The 8,989-nt window shown below is 35.7% G+C and overlaps 1 protein-coding gene across 1 annotated transcript in view; it reads left to right on the top strand.

The window, feature by feature from the left end:
• The first annotated feature begins 7,165 nt into the window (after positions 1-7,165).
• The window catches only part of LOC128666716 (oocyte zinc finger protein XlCOF6.1-like), an 81,862-nt gene continuing 80,038 nt past the window's right edge, over positions 7,166-8,989 (top strand). The window contains exon 1 of the mRNA XM_053721460.1: positions 7,166-7,220. The gene's annotated coding sequence lies outside the window, so the exon portion shown is untranslated. The remainder of the gene's footprint in view (positions 7,221-8,989) is intronic.

The raw sequence follows: 8,989 nt of genomic DNA, 5'->3' as shown, positions 1-8,989 counted from the left end.
GTTCCCTCTGATACACACACCGTATCCCAAGTACATTATACACAGATATATAATATTATGTAGTAGTTGCCTCTGACACACGCACCATATCCCCAGTACATTATACACATATATATAATATTATGTAGTAGTTCCCTCTGACACACAGACACCATATTCCCAGTACATTATACACAGATATACTATATTATGTAGTAGTTACCTCTGACACACACACCATATCCCCAATACATTATACACAGATATATAATATTATGTAGTAGTTTCCTCTGACACACACACACACACACCATATTCCCATTTCATTATACACAGATATATAATATTATGTAGCAGTTCCCTCTGTGACACACACCATATCCCCAGTACATTATACACAGATATATATTATTATGTAGTAGTTCCCTCTGTGACACACACACCATATCCCCAGTACATTATACACAGATATATAATATTATGTAGTAGTTCCCTCTGTGACACACACACCATATCACCAGTACATTATACACAGATATATTATATTATGTAGTAGTTCCCTCTGTGACACACACACCATATCCCCAGTACATTATACACAGATATATAATATTATGTAGTAGTTCCCTCTGACACACACACACACACACACACCATATCCCCAGTACATTATTCACAGATATATAATATTATGTAGTAGTTCCCTCTGACACACACCATATCCCCAGTACATTATACACAGATATATAATATTATGTAGTAGTTCCCTCTGACACACACACACCGTATCCCCAGTACATTAGAGCTGCAACAACTAATCGTCATAATCGATAATAATCGATTATGAAAATAGTTGTCAACAAATCTCATAATCGATTAGTTGGTTTGCAATTAGTTGGTCTGTGCACAACACCAGCTGCTTCTCTCCAATGAACTCCTGTATATGGTATTGTGTTTTGTGGTTAGGTCCTTAGCCTAAAGGATGTCTACTTTTCACTTTTTCAGGACAGTATACGTTTACAACTACCCCTGGCTTATGTGCAAGCCAGATATAATAGTCATCATTTGGATTGTTTATATTAAATCTGGCGATTTGGAACTATGCTTTTCATGATATAGTGCCAAGCTTGTTGTTTACACCTTGTCCCTAGATTGATGGGAGTTATTTAAATTGATGTGCACTATTATCTGTTTGCACAATTATTAGCGTATTGCTTGCTATTGCTGTTTATATGTACTGTATAAATAAATGTGTAAGGCTTTGTCCTGTTATTGATATACAGTCCTTCGCGCTTTTTATTTTGTTTTTTTATATTTTTAATAAATTGTGATAATATGTACCAGATTCAACCTTTATAAGTATATATCCGTTATTTTTAGAGCGGACTAGATATTTCCCCTAACCTCATAGCTGGTTATTTACCATTGCATATAGATATTCAAGATATTTTTATGTTAGAATGAAGTCAAGGGTTACTTTATTGAGAGGCCCATTGCCAAGGTAGAAAACACTTAGCATTGGTGAAGAGCTAACAAAGATAAAATATCCCACTTTGGTGAAATTGGCAAAACCCTACTTATACACCTCAACAGCCTTTTCTCTGCTGCAGGAAATATAGCTGCAAACAGAGAACCAGCCTTAGCCAGAAGCATGTGGACATGTTGAGATTTTTGCATTTCAATGCAAAGTTTCTGAAAGACTCAAGAGTGAATAACAGAATGTTATTAACAGTGATAGTCTAACTCTTTCTAGTTCTACCTCTTTTCAAACAGTTTGTGGTTTTGTTGTGTTTAATTATAAAACTGTACTCTGCTGCTTAAAAATTGAAGAAACAGTTGTCTTAATGTAAAGTTTTAGTCTGAAGTTTATATTTGTAACACTCATTATGTGGATTTTATTTAAAACATAGAAAACTATTATTGATTCTCTTTTTATCCGATTAGTCGATTAATTGAAAAAATAATCGGCCGATTAATCGATTATGAAAATAATCGTTAGTTGCAGCCCTACAGTACATTATACAGATATATAATATTATGTAGCAGTTCCCTCTGTGACACAAACACACCATATCCCCAGTACATTATACACAGATATATATTATGTAGTAGTTCCCTCTGACACACACACACACACCATATCCCCATTTCATTATACACAGATATATAATATTATGTAGTAGTTCCCTCTGACACACACACACCATATCCCCAATACATTACACACAGATATATAATATTATGTAGTAGTTTCCTCTCTGACACACACACTATATCCCCAATACATTATACACAGATATATATTATGTAGTAGTTCCCTCTGACACACACACACCATATCCCCAGTACATTATACAGATATATAATATTATGTAGTAGTTCCCTCTGTGACACACACACACCATATCCAAAGTACATTATACACAGATATATAATATTATGTAGTAGTTCCCTCTGACACACACACCATATCCCCAGTACATCATACAGATATATAATATTATAGTAGTTCCCTCTGTGACACACACACCATATCCCCAGTACATTATACAGATATATAATATTATGTAGTAGTTCCCTCTGATACACACACCGTATCCCAAGTACATTATACACAGATATATAATATTATGTAGTAGTTGCCTCTGACACACGCACCATATCCCCAGTACATTATACACATATATATAATATTATGTAGTAGTTCCCTCTGACACACACACACCATATCCCCAGTACATTATACACAGATATACTATATTATGTAGTAGTTACCTCTGATACACACACCATATCCCCAATACATTATACACAGATATATAATATTATGTAGTAGTTTCCTCTGACACACACACACACACACCATATTCCCATTTCATTATACACAGATATATAATATTATGTAGCAGTTCCCTCTGTGACACACACACTATATCCCCAGTACATTATACACAGATATATATTATTATGTAGTAGTTCCCTCTGTGACACACACACCATATCCCCAGTACATTATACACAGATATATAATATTATGTAGTAGTTCCCTCTGTGACACACACACCATATCACCAGTACATTATACACAGATATATTATATTATGTAGTAGTTCCCTCTGTGACACACACACCATATCCCCAGTACATTATACACAGATATATAATATTATGTAGTAGTTCCCTCTGACACACACACACCATATCCCCAGTACATTATTCACAGATATATAATATTATGTAGTAGTTCCCTCTGACACACACACACCGTATCCCCAGTACATTAGAGCTGCAACAACTAATCGTCATAATCGATAATAATCGATTATGAAAATAGTTGTCAACAAATCTCATAATCGATTAGTTGGTTTGCAATTAGTTGGTCTGTGCACAACACCAGCTGCTTCTCTCCAATGAACTCCTGCATATGGTATTGTGTTTTGTGGTTAGGTCCTTAGCCTAAAGGACGTCTACTTTTCACTTTTTCAGGACAGTATACGTTTACAACTAACCCTGGCTTATGTGCAAGCCAGATATAATAGTCATCATTTGGATTGTTTATATTAAATCTGGCGATTTGGAACTATGCTTTTCATGATATAGTGCCAAGCTTGTTGTTTACACCTTGTCCCTAGATTGATGGGAGTTATTTAAATTGATGTGCACTATTATCTGTTTGCACAATTATTAGCGTATTGCTTGCTATTGCTGTTTATATGTACTGTATAAATAAATGTGTAAGGCTTTGTCCTGTTATTGATATACAGTCCTTCGCGCTTTTTATTTTGTTTTTTTATATTTTTAATAAATTGTGATAATATGTACCAGATTCAACCTTTATAAGTATATATCCGTTATTTTTAGAGCGGACTAGATATTTCCCCTAACCTCATAGCTGGTTATTTACCATTGCATATAGATATTCAAGATATTTTTATGTTAGAATGAAGTCAAGGGTTACTTTATTGAGAGGCCCATTGCCAAGGTAGAAAACACTTAGCATTGGTGAAGAGCTAACAAAGATAAAATATCCCACTTTGGTGAAATTGGCAAAACCCTACTTATACACCTCAACAGCCTTTTCTCTGCTGCAGGAAATATAGCTGCAAACAGAGAACCAGCCTTAGCCAGAAGCATGTGGACATGTTGAGATTTTTGCATTTCAATGCAAAGTTTCTGAAAGACTCAAGAGTGAATAACAGAATGTTATTAACAGTGATAGTCTAACTCTTTCTAGTTCTACCTCTTTTCAAACAGTTTGTGGTTTTGTTGTGTTTAATTATAAAACTGTGCTCTGCTGCTTAAAAATTGAAGAAACAGTTGTCTTAATGTAAAGTTTTAGTCTGAAGTTTATATTTGTAACACTCATTATGTGGATTTTATTTAAAACATAGAAAACTATTATTGATTCTCTTTTTATCCGATTAGTCGATTAATTGAAAAAATAATCGGCCGATTAATCGATTATGAAAATAATTGTTAGTTGCAGCCCTACAGTACATTATACAGATATATAATATTATGTAGCAGTTCCCTCTGTGACACAAACACACCATATCCCCAGTACATTATACACAGATATATAATATTATGTAGTAGTTCCCTCTGTGACACACACACCATATCACCAGTACATTATACACAGATATATTATACAGGTAGCCCTCAGTTTACGCCGGGGTTAGGTTCCAGAAGGAATGGTTGTAAATCGAAACCGTTGTAAATTGAGACCCAGTTTATAATGTAAGTCAATGGGAAGTGAGGGAGATAGGTTCCAGGCCCCTCTCAAAATTGTCATAAGTAACACCTAATACATTATTTTTAAAGCTTTGAAATGAAGACTTTAAATGCTAAACAGCATTATAAACCTAATAAAATAATCACACAACACAGACTTTACTTGCATTTTTCTGCAAACAGTTCTTTCTATGCATTCCAATCTGGACTGATTTATAGACAGGAAGATCGTGTTCCTTTGAAATCTGCTCGATAGCTCAGGTCTGGTTAAACTGATTAATTTAAGCTTGCTTGGCTTTGCTGCAACACAAGCGGACAGCTCCACATACTGGCTATTTTAAAAAATGCACTGCTTCTCAATGTTTTTCAATAGCAGTCACATGACTGGAATAAAAGGTTGTTATTCTGAAACGGTGTAAATTGAACCGTTGTAAAACGAGGGCCACCTGTATTATGTAGTAGTTCCCTCTGTGACACACACACCATATCCCCAGTACTTTATACAGATATATAATATTATGTAGTAGTTCCCTATGTGACACACCATATCCCCAGTACATTATACACAGATATATAATATTATGTAGTAGTTCCCTCTGACACACACACCATATCCCCAGTGCATTATACACAGATATAAAATATTATGTAGTAGTTCCCTCTGACACACACGCACACACCATATCCCCAGTACATTATACACAGATATAAAATATTATGTAGTAGTTGCCTCTGACACAAACACACCATATCCCCAGTACATTATACACAGATATATAATATTATGTAGTAGTTGCCTCTGACACACACACACCATATCCCCAGTACATTATACACAGATATATAATAATATGTAGTAGTTGCCTCTGACACACACACCATATCCCCAGTACATTATACACAGATATATAATATTATGTAGTAGTTGCCTCTGACACACACACCATATCCCCAGTACATTATACACAGATATATAACACTATACACAGCACATTATACACAGATATATAACACTATACATAGCACCAGCACATTATACACAGATATATAACACTATTCACAGCACCAGCACATTATACACAGATATATAACACTATACACAGAACCAGCACACTATACACAGATATATAATACTATACACAGCCCCAGAACATTATACACAGATATATAACACTATACAGATCACCAGCACATTATACACAGATCTATAACACTATACATAGCACATTATACACAGATATACAACGCTATACAGAGCACCAGCATATTATACAAAGATATATAACACTATACAGAGCACCAGTACATTATACACAGATATATAACACTATACAGAGCACCAGTACATTATACACAGTTATATAACACTATACAAAGCACCAGCACATTATACACAGCTATATAACACTATACACAGCACCAGCACATTATACACATATATATAACACTATACACAGCACCACTACATTATACACACACATATATATATATATATATATATATATATATATATAAAAAACACTATACAGAGCACCAGTACATTATACACAGATATATAACACTATACACAGCACATTATACATAGCTATATAACACTATACACAGCACATTATACACAGATATATAACTCTATACATAGCACAATATACACAGATATATAACACTATACAGACCACCAGCATATTACACACATATATATAACACTATACACAGATATATAACACTATACACAGCACATTATACACAGATATAGAACACTATACACAGCACCAGTACATTATACACAGATATATAACACTATACACAGATATGTAACACTATACGCAGATATATAACACTATACAGAGCACCAGTACATTATACACAGATATATAACACTATACACAGCACATTATACACAGATATATAACACTATACACAGCACATTATACACAGATATATAACACTATACACAGCACCAGCACATTATACACAGATATATAACACTATACACAGCACAGCACATTATACACAGATATATAAAACTATACACAGCACAGCACATTATACACAGATATATAAAACTATACACAGCACATTATACACAGATATATAACACTATACACAGCACCAGCACATTATTCACAGATGTATAACACTATACATAGCACCATTACATAAAACACATAAATATGTATATATAGTGTCAGACAAAAGCTACTATAGACAGATCAGTCACATGATGAAAACAGGAATGTTTTCTGTCAACTGCGCACACCCGCCATTTTGTTGTGAGACGGTTAAAGCTTGTTCCTACTCTGCTACAAGACCCGTGATGTCATTAGTCACATGACCGCAAGGATCAAATCGTATTTGGTGCTTTATTCTGTCAGCTGGCCAGCTGTTTCCTTCTGTCCTATTTGTTCTCTTCAGTCATGTGACTGCTGTGACATAACAGGTATATTGGCTGCAAGGGAACTAGCTGTTATCATTCTAACGCTCCACGTCGCAGGAAGTTATTTATATTGGTAAAGACAACTTTGTATCGTGTTATAAATCTGTATATAAGGTCCTGGGGAGGGGCTGTGTGTGTGAGACAGAGGGAACCTCTCTATAATATTATATATCTGTATATAAAGTACTGGAGAGAGGCTGTGTGTGTGAGACAGATGGAACCTCTATAATATTATATATCAGTATATAAGGTACTGGGGAGGGGCTGTGTGTGTGTGTGAGACAGATGGAGCCTCTCAATAATATTATATATCTGTATATAAGGTACTGGGGAGGGACTGTGTGTGTGTGACAGAGGGAACCTCTCTATAATATTTTATATCTGTATATAAGGTACTGGGGAGGGACTGTGTGTGTGTGACAGAGGGAACCTCTCTATAATATTTTATATCTGTATATAAGGTACTGGGGATGGGCTGTGTGTGTGAGACAGAGGGAACCTCTCTATAATATTATATATCTGTATATAAGGTACTGGGGAGAGGGCTGTGTGTGTGAGACAGAGGGAACCTCTCTATAATATTATATATCTGTATATAAGGTACTGGGGAGGGGCTGTGTGTGTGTGTGAGACAGAGGGAGCCTCTCTATAATTTTATATATCTGTATATAAGGTACTGGGGATGGGCTGTGTGTTTGAGACAGAGGGAACCTCTCTATAATATATATCTGTATATAAAGTACTGGAGAGAGGCTGTGTGTGTGAGACAGAGGGAACCTCTATAATATTATATATCTGTGTATAAGGTACTGGGGAGGGGTTGTGTATGTGTGACAGAGGGAACCTCTCTATAATATTATATATCAGTATATAAGGTACTGGGGAGGGGCTGTGTGTGTGTGTGACAGAGGGAGCCTCTCTATAATATTATATATCTGTATATAAGGTACTGGGGAGAGGGCTTTGTGTGTGAGACAGAGGGAACCTCTCTATAATATTATATATCTGTATATAAGGTACTGGGGAAGGACTGTGTGTGTGTGAGACAGAGATAACCTCTCTATAATATTATATATCTGTATATAAGGTACTGGGGAGGGGCTGTGTGTGTGTGAGACCGAGGGAACCTATCTAATATATTATATATCTGTATATACGGTACGCGGGATGGGTTGTGTGTGTGTGTGAGACAGAGGGAACCTCTCTATAATATTATATATCTGTATATAAGGTACTGGGGAAGGACTGTGTGTGTGTGAGACAGAGATAACCTCTCTATAATATTATATATCTGTATATAAGGTACTGGGGAGGGGCTGTGTGTGTGTGAGACCGAGGGAACCTATCTAATATATTATATATCTGTATATACGGTACGCGGGATGGGTTGTGTGTGTGTGTGAGACAGAGGGAACCTCTCTATAATATTATATATCTGTATATAAGGTACTGGGGAGAGGGCTGTGTGTGTGAGACATAGGGAACCTCTCTATAATATTATATATCTGTATATACGTTACTGGGGAGGGGCTGTGTGTATCTGAGACAGAGGGAATCTCTCTATAATATTATATATCTGTATATAAGGTACTGGGGAGGGGCTGTGTGTGAGACAGAGGGGAGCTCTCAATAATATTATATATCTGTATATAAGGTACTGGGGAAGGGCTGTGTATCTGAGGTAGAGGGAACCTCTCTATAATATTATATATCTGTATATAAAGTACTTGGGAGGGGCTGTGTGTGTGTTACAGAGGGAACCTCTCTCTAACATTATATATCTGTATATAAGGTACTGGGGAAGGGCTGTGTGTGAGACAGAGGGGAGCTCTCTATAATATT

This window comes from Bombina bombina, chromosome 7 (genome assembly GCF_027579735.1).
Source record: "Bombina bombina isolate aBomBom1 chromosome 7, aBomBom1.pri, whole genome shotgun sequence".
Taxonomy (NCBI): Eukaryota; Metazoa; Chordata; class Amphibia; order Anura; family Bombinatoridae; genus Bombina; species Bombina bombina.
The sequence above is the reverse complement of the archived record's forward strand: the minus strand, read 5'-3'. Positions and strand labels throughout refer to the sequence as shown.